We start from the raw sequence: 7,986 nt of genomic DNA on the forward strand, positions 1-7,986 counted from the left end.
CAACTCGAGGTATTGGGAAACCTTCAACGAGATCTTGGATTGCCCGGTCAACCTTGCAATCACGCAATACAAGCGCGGTCTCCCGCTCGGACATAGGCTGAGGGATTCGCTTACAATGAACCAGCAGACATCCATGTGGCACCTAATGCAGCGCATCAATGAGCACATCCGAGTAGAGGATGATGCGGCGACGTCCACCGCGGAGACAACCTCGATGGCAACGAGTAAGTGGGCGACTGGGTTTTAAGGAAGGTCATGGGCAACGCACTAGTGCCGGGTGAAGGCAAGCTAGGGGCAAACTAGGAGGAGCCTTACAAGATAACCGGGCAAGGGGGCATACAACTTAGAAGATTTGGATGGCAAAGGCGTACCCCGGCCATGGAATGCGGCCTTATGTAATTTTTTGAGGGACTTGTTTCCCCTACACTTCTGAATGCAAATACTCTTTTTGTCAATGTAATAGAAGTGAATTACTTTTGCTGAAGAGCTTTGTTGTGTCCGAAATAATAGTGGATATGGGGCCTACTCTTCTGTTCCAGCCGAGATGTTTTACTCCGGCTGAAGAGTTGATGATTTGCTCAACTGTAAGGTTCCAGCCGAGATGTTTTACTCCGGCTGAAGAGTTGATGATTTGCTCAACTGCGAGGTTCCAGCCGAGATGTTTTACTCCGGCTGATGAGTTGATGATTTGTTCAACTGCGAGGTTCCAGCCGAGATGTTTTACTCCGGATGAAGAGTTGATGATTTGCTCAACTGCGAGGTTCCAGCCGAGATGATTTACTCCGGCTGACGGGTTGATGATTTGCTCAACTGCGAGGTTCCAGCCGAGATGTTTTACTCCGGCTGAAGAGTTGATGATTTGCTCAACTGCGAGGTTCCAGCCGAGATGATTTACTCCGGCTGACGGGTTGATGATTTGCTCAACTGCGAGGTTCCAGCCGAGATGATTTACTTCGGCTGAAGAGTTGATGATTTGTTCAACTGCGAGGTTCCAGCCGAGATGTTTTACTCCGGTTGAAGAGTTGATGATTTGCTCAACTACGAGGTTCCAGCTGAGATGATTTACTCCGGCTGACGGGTTGATGATTTGCTCAACTGCGAGGTTCCAGCCGAGATGATTTACTCCGGCTGAAGAGTTGATGATTTGTTCAACTGCGAGGTTCCAGCCGAGATGTTTTACTCCGGCTGAAGAGTTGATGATTTGCTCAACTGCGAGGTTCCAGCCGAGATGTTTTACTCCGGCTGATGAGTTGATGATTTGCTCAACTCCGAGGGTCCAGTCGAGCTGTTCTTGTCCGCCAGGAAAGAAGTCGCGGAGCGGACCTTGCTCCCCCTCTTTAGAGTTCCTTGGCCGAGCTGATCTTGTCCGCCAAGAAAGAAGTGGCGGAGCGGACCTTGCTCGCCTTCTTTGGAGTTCCTTGGCCGAGCTGATCTTGTCCACCAAGAAAGAAGTGGCGGAGCGGACCTTGCTCCCCTTCTTTGGAGTTCCTTGGCCGAGCTGATCTTGTCCGCCAAGAAGGAAGTCGCGAAGCGGACCTTGCTCCCCTTCTTTGGAGTTCCTTGGCCGAGCTGATCTTGTCCGCCAAGAAGGAAGTCGCGGAGCGGACCTAGCTCGCCTTCTTTGGAGTTCCTTGGCCGAGCTGATCTTGTCCACCAAGAAGGAAGTCGCGGAGCGGACCTAGCTCGCCGACCTTGGAAGTTCCTTGACCGAGCTGTTGTTGCTCACCAAGAAGCAAGTCGCGGAGCGGACCTTGCTCGCTGACCTTGGAAGTTCCTTGCCGAGCTGTTTTTGCTCGCCAAGAAGGAAGTCGCGGAGCGGACCTTGCTCGCCTTCCTCGGAGTTCCTTGACCGAGCTGATGTTGCTCGCCAAGAAGCAAGTCGCGGAGCAGACCTTGCTCGCTGACCTTGGAAGTTCCTTGCCGAGCTGTTTTTGCTCGCCAAGAAGGAAGTCGCGGAGCGGACCTTGCTCGCCTTCCTCGAAGTTCCTTGACCGAGCTGATGTTGCTCGCCAAGAAGCAAGTCGCGGAGCGGACCTTGCTCGCTGACCTTGGAAGTTCCTTGACCGAGCTGTTGTTGCTCGCCAAGAAGCAAGTCGCGGAGCGGACCTTGCTCGCTGACCTTGGAAGTTCCTTGCCGAGCTGTTTTTGCTCGCCAAGAAGGAAGTCGCGGAGCGGACCTTGCTCGCCTTCCTCGGAGTTCCTTGACCGAGCTGATGTTGCTCGCCAAGAAGCAAGTCGCGGAGCGGACCTTGCTCGCCGACCTTGGAAGTTCCTTGACCGAGCTGTTGTTGCTCGCCAAGAAGCAAGTCGCGGAGCGGACCTTGCTCGCTGACCTTGGAAGTTCCTTGCCGAGCTGTTGTTGCTCGCCAAGAAGGAAGTCGCGGAGCGGACCTTGCTCGCCTTCCTCGGAGTTCCTTGACCGAGCTGATGTTGCTCGCCAAGAAGCAAGTCGCGGAGCGGACCTTGCTCGCCGACCTTGGAAGTTCCTTGACCGAGCTGATGTTGCTCGCCAAGAAGCACGTCGCGGAGCGGACCTTGCTCGCTTACCTTGGAAGCTCCTTGACCGAGCTGATGTTGCTCGCCAAGAAGCACGTCGTGGAGCGGACCTTGCTCGCCGACCTTGGAAGTTCTTTGCCGAGCTGATGTTGCTCGCCAAGAAGCAAGTCGCGGAGCGGACCTTGCTCGCCGACCTTGGAAGTTCCTTGACCGAGCTGATGTTGCTCGCCAAGAAGCACGTCGCGGAGCGGACCTTGCTCGCCGACGTTGGAAGCTCCTTGACCGAGCTGATGTTGCTCGCCAAGAAGCACGTCGCGGAGCGGACCTTGCTCGCCGACCTTGGAAGTTCTTTGCCGAGCTGTTGTTGCTCGCCAAGAAGCAAGTCGCGGAGCGGACCTTGCTCGCTGACCTTGGAAGTTCCTTGACCGAGCTGATGTTGCTCGCCAAGAAGGAAGTCGTGGAGCGGACCTTGCTCGCTTTCTTAGTGCGGTCACCATCTTGCATATTGAGGACCGAGGAAGTATTACCCCGATCAGGATAGGTAATCCCAGTCACGCTTCAGCGGACGGAATTAAGGGGCAATTGAGAGGGAGATTAATGATATGGACTTTGTGCCAGACAGATTTGGGCCGGGCAGAGTTGTGCCGGACAGATTTGGGTCGGACAGAGTTGTGCCAGACAGATTTGGGCCGGGCAGAGTTTGGACTGAGTGTGTGCCACCCCGGACCGAACAGAAACTGCTCGGCCAGGAAGTGACCGGTCGGACCAGGATGCTCGGTCCGAGGATGGTCGAAGCCAGACAGACCGAGTGACCGGCGCCCGGAAAGGCGTGGTCAGCCGAGGTAGTTGATTGACCGGCAGGAAGGCCGACCAAAGGAGGTACCCGGGCTAGGCTTTGCCGGGATGCCGCCTAGCCCGGTCCTCCATGTGTTTGTCCGGTTAGGCGCATGGGTATGAAGCATGGCATGGCCGTGGTAGAGCAGCTCGGCTGCCGAGCTCCAGCTGTGAAGTCAGGCAGTTGAGATTAGGAGATGTTCAGCAAGGTCTATGCTGACAGATGGGATAGCAGAGCCACGTGTCAGGAGATGACTGGGAGTGGGTAAGGGGCTCAGAAGGTATATAGGCATGTCTGCGCCCCCCATACGCGACAGACGAACACTCTGTAAGAAAATCCTTACACTCAAACACTCTCTCCCTTCTCTCTATTCCCTCTAAGGTGTGTGCTAACTTGACCGTCGGAGGGTTTTTCCGGCCACACACCGCCGGGTAGCTCATCCTTATTGACTCGCAGGTGATCGGACATCGACGGAGCTCGGAAGAAAGGAATACGGGCACGCCGGAATATTTGCTCCCCGTACAAGCATAAAACACTAATCAATTTCTGGTTCGGTCGCTGATAAAACCTTCAATTCGCAGTTCAAAGTTAAAACATGAATAGATTCATTCAGAAATCAAACAGATAGAAATGCATTCAAAACAATACACTCATACAATCAGTTCAGAATTTCATTCTTATCAGTTACTTATCATGCTTAATCATAGATTAGCACTAATCAGAGGTGAGGGTTGTCACAGGCAACCTAACCATCTGTTCCTTGTGCAGGCCTTTGCCCAACGATACACCAGGATTCGTCTACGAAGTTCCTTTTCTCTTTCTCTCTCTCTCTCTCTCTCTCTCTATTGCGGAAACTAGTTTGCATAGCCCTTAAAATGATCCACTTTTATATGGAAATGTTTGCATAATATTCTCCTTGTGAGATAGAATCTAAAGAAGTGTGGAATTAGTATAGACCCTATTTACCCTCGATGTAATCAGTTCATAGAGACTATAGAACATCTTTTCTTTGAGTGTGAACACTGGTAATGAATTTGGTGAGGCTCTAGATTGGGGCTAGACTTCACTAAGGGAGAACTAGTTTCTTTTTCTTTTTTTTCTTTCTTTTTTCTTTTTTTCTTTTTTTTTTCCAATTGGTTTAGGCAATGGGTAGCAGAGGTAACAAGTGGATTTTTTATATAAAAAAAAAAATTCATTCCCGCGATTACTATGCTAGGTCGAATAAGGGAATAGGAAATTATGTTTGAATAGAGGAACAATTTCAATGGGATGCTAAGAGCATCTCCTAATGCTTTATCTTTTGTTTCATCAAATTTAAATTTGATGAAAAACATATAAAACTGGTGCTCTAACGTTAACATTAAATCAGTATCAAATTGAGAATATTTCAAAATTTTCATCAAACTGAGGATGTTGGAACCTTTAATCAAATTACTATAGATAGCCGTTAGCTTTGCAGGTGGCTGTTAGATAATGGATGATCACCGGACGATCAACCAGATGTCTAGCCGGTTGTCCTCCTACTTGACCCCCTCTTTGCAAAATTGCCTATAACTGAAACAAAAATTTACACTGGCCGGTCGACTGGTGATTTAATAAAATCTCAAATTACTCTGTTGAAACGAGTGATATCAGATTAAATTTTTACTAAAAATTAATGTATATGTATATAAAAAAAGAAAAGAATAAACATTAGAGATGCTCTAAATACTCGATCAATGCCAAAACTTAAAGGTCAAAATTCCAATTGTTGCTTACTTGTTAATTCTTTCACCAATGATGTATCTTTTCAAGTAGGGGTGTAAATATGGCCCGCGGTCCAGGGTGGCCCCGGGTCCGAGCCCAACCCCAACCCTGAGATCCTAGGCTTGGGCATGGGCTGTCATTTTGAAGCCCAGCCTGGCCCATGGCCCAGCTCATCGGCCCGCTCAAGGCCCGCTCAAGGCCGGCTCGAGGCCCGATCTATTTGGGCCGCCCGAGGCCTAGTGTCATTTTTAGTGGGAAAAAATAAAATTTTGGTGAAAAAATAGAAAAAATTGTCCAGGCCTGTCCAAGCCCGAATACCTCCTGGGCTTGACCTAATTTCCTGGCCCGTGGACCGACCGAACCCAGCCTGAATTTTGGTGGAAGCCCGCGAGGTCTAACATGGGTCGGGCCGAGCCAAATTTACACCCTTATTTTGAGGTTTGCACTTTTATGATAGATGGGTCATGGAGGAAAAAGGGAGCAGAGCCGGTTACGCTTGGCTTTGCTATGATGAAAACCAAAGCTTGGTGGGTCGTGGAGCTCAGAAAGGCCGGTAGACACTTAAATTTTCACATGTCTTAAATTATGATTTGATTAATTAAGAAATTAAGACAAATAATTTTTTTTTAATTAATCAAAATTAAGATAGTCAAAATTTTTAAATGGATGTGGATCTTATTAAAATTATGGATCTCAATCCATTTTAAATTATTAGTCATACCAAAAGAAAAGTGAACCTATTTTAACAATTGGATCAACCAAAAGTGTAGGGCTCATAAAGATATTTTGTCAAAATTTGGTGGAATAATTCAAATTTAAATTCAAAACATTTCAATAAAGTAAGAGATAAATTTCTATTTTCTTGGAAATCAAAATCAATTTTAGAGTTTTCAAAATTAACCTTTCTCTCCTAAGCTTATAAATAGAGGCTCTCACTATGGGAATGGGGACACGCATTTTTTGGCTAAAGGTCTTGCAAGCTCCTAGGTAATCTCAAAACTCTACCAAATTTTCTTTATAAATTTTTTTCTAAAGCTCTTCAAACTTAAAGGAGAGGATTATCAAGCACTTCAAACTTGTGTCAATGTTACGAATATAAATTTGAGTTTCTTGCAAAGAGATCATTTCAAAGTTTGTTCGAGATCAAGTCATTCAAACCCTCGATCATACCTCTTTTCTTCAATTTTCTCTACTCGAAGACTTGCAGAAATCAATCAACTTGTTCGGTTCAACAACAAACTTCTACAACCTTTGGATTGTAACACATTTTGTAGATTGAATAAGAAGATTTGTTCTTTTGTAATGGAGCAAATCACAAAGGATTGTACTCAGTTTTATTCAAAATTAGTAAAATTAATTACTTTTCCATTTATTTCTTGCTTTAATTGCAGGACATAAAATTTGTGTTTACAATGCCGTCTTCCATCACCTCTTCCGGAGGAGGCAAGGACTTGTCTGGCTGTTGTTCAATGGGCCAAGGAAAGGCTACTTCAATGTGTGTCTATTTTGCCAAATGCTAATCAATGTTTTGAATGGGAATTGTAAGCCAGAATGGCAATCCTCATCTATATTTTCTGATATTAGGACGTATGCTAATTTCTTTACTTTTTTTGTGTGTATTTCTAAGGTACAACAAACAGTAATTGAGCCAGCACATAAGCTGGCTCGGTCTGTATTAACTCCTTATTAGTAATACATCTACTCTTTTTGTGCTCGAACAAAAATACAAAAAAGAAGAAGATTTCTCTAGTGGAATTTTTTACGATAAATTGTGATAAGCAAATTATACCGTGTTGACATTGATTTCAAGGTACTATGTCTCAATTTTGTACTCAATTAGTGTGAAAACATTTAAATTTTATTTAATAGCTACAATAAATTATACTTCTGAGTTTGGAAGAAATACGTTGAATTCTATAAAATTTTAGCGTAATTAACTCATCTTAACTCTTTTTCAAGCTTACATTTGTATCTTTTTATCTTTAAATTAAAGTTTGAAATCCCTCGTGTCAACTAGTTTAATGCGATTTCAATTAACTCCAATTTTAAATTTTATGCCAATTTAATTAAATAACACTCATTAATAAATCTCTCTTAACTTACTTATATTCCATTAAATCCAAATTATTTTCTTAGATTCCAATAAGTCTTATGAGTGACATAATTATCAAAATACCCCTAATAATAATAGAATAAATCGTAAATTAATGTTTACATTGATAATGTGAATATTTCATAATGTAAACATTCACACTATTAATGTAAACATTTACTGCCAAATTTATTTGATGTGAACATTCACATCATGAAATATTCAAAATAATCTAAAATAATGTATACCAAGTTGCTAGAGTTCAAAAAACATTTATATTTATAAGAATTAAGATTTGATAGATCAAATATCTAAAATAATAAGACTTCATAAAATAAAAGAATATCTTATGAACTAATTAGAATATAAATACTTAAAAGAATATTTTCTAATAAATTTTTCATTAATATTATTATTTATGAAAAATACGTGGTGGCAAAACAAACATTTCACTATATCCTCTGGTATCTCTTTCCTCACTCTATTCTGCTACAAACAAAGGCACCACCATCTTTATATGCATCCACTAACCGCTTGTAATGATTCTGATTATAAAAATGTGAGCAAAATTTGGTCCAATTTTCTGGAAAGCACTGCTCGAGCAGAAGTGAGACGCGCTCAAGCAGAGGAAGCCTGATTTTGGCCTAAGATTGCCGAGCTTGGCACTTCAAGTGGTGGCTGGCTCCATTCGAGTTACGAAGTCCATAGGAGTTTCCAATCACTAAAAAAGTCCTACTTCTATACATTAGAAACACCTATCATGATATCATGTACAACTACATTAAAAACGCCTCATAATAGATCTCAAACAGAATCA

Source organism: Camellia sinensis, chromosome 1 (assembly GCF_055761805.1).
Source record: "Camellia sinensis isolate YWXY chromosome 1, ASM5576180v1, whole genome shotgun sequence".
NCBI classification, from domain to species: domain Eukaryota; kingdom Viridiplantae; phylum Streptophyta; class Magnoliopsida; order Ericales; family Theaceae; genus Camellia; species Camellia sinensis.